Here is a 792-nt window from a genome sequence, read left to right as displayed (position 1 = left end):
TTTTCTCTGGTCTCCATATTTTTGGTCACTACCTGGTATCTTCCTCCCCCATAATAAGGGGTAAATCGAAAAATGTTCTCTGCGCCGACGCAATCTATGATAGCTTTCGCCATCACCCTTGCCAGTATTGTGGCGTCAACCTCAATTCCGAGGGTACGCACACGCGGCAGAATGGAGGGCATGATCAGATGGGGGAGCCTAACTATTCCCACCACCAAGTGTTTGATATTTCCCCAGTCTGGGGTTTAGGAAGTTCTGCAAATTTCTCGTTAAATATCGTGAAACCCGATGGGACTCGTACCGATATTAACGGTTAAGAACAGAAACTATACACTACTCACTTGATCTAAGCGAAAAGGCCGAGAAGCAATTCAAATTGTTTAACAATTTTCTGTAAATAGAATGTTGCCTCGTAAACCTGTTACTGTAAAATATAATAATATATAATATTCTACTGTAATGTAATAAAATAAAATTTCAAAATTTGATTACATAATCGAGCACCTTCTAATAGTGAAAGGTGTCTTAAGAAATATAAATATTTCGAAAGAATTTTTAGAATTGATGCCTATTTTTAATAAATGAATCATTAAATTTATATATACAATTCTTTTATTAACAAAAGATGCTTTGTCTTTTGTTTTTACTTATTAAATCATATTTCTACATTATGCCTGTATGGACAATGCAATCGATGGATAATGTTATTTATTTATACAATAAATGTGTTGCATTAACCAAGGCTAGGCCTATTTATTTTTAGGGTTGCTATTTTTTTTTAAATATTTATTT

At 33.5% G+C, this 792-nt stretch overlaps 1 pseudogene; it reads right to left on the bottom strand.

Moving 5' to 3' along the window:
* Positions 1–247: 247 nt before the first annotated feature.
* On the bottom strand, positions 248–371 carry LOC150105125 (U2 spliceosomal RNA; annotated as a pseudogene).
* Between the last annotated feature and the right edge of the window lie 421 nt (positions 372–792).

Source organism: Typopeltis vanoorti, chromosome 7 (assembly GCF_054136105.1).
Source record: "Typopeltis vanoorti isolate ZY-2024b chromosome 7, IOZ_Tvanoo_1.0, whole genome shotgun sequence".
NCBI lineage: Eukaryota > Metazoa > Arthropoda > Arachnida > Uropygi > Thelyphonidae > Typopeltis > Typopeltis vanoorti.
Note: the sequence above shows the minus strand (reverse complement) of the source record. Positions and strands in the feature narration are given on the sequence as shown.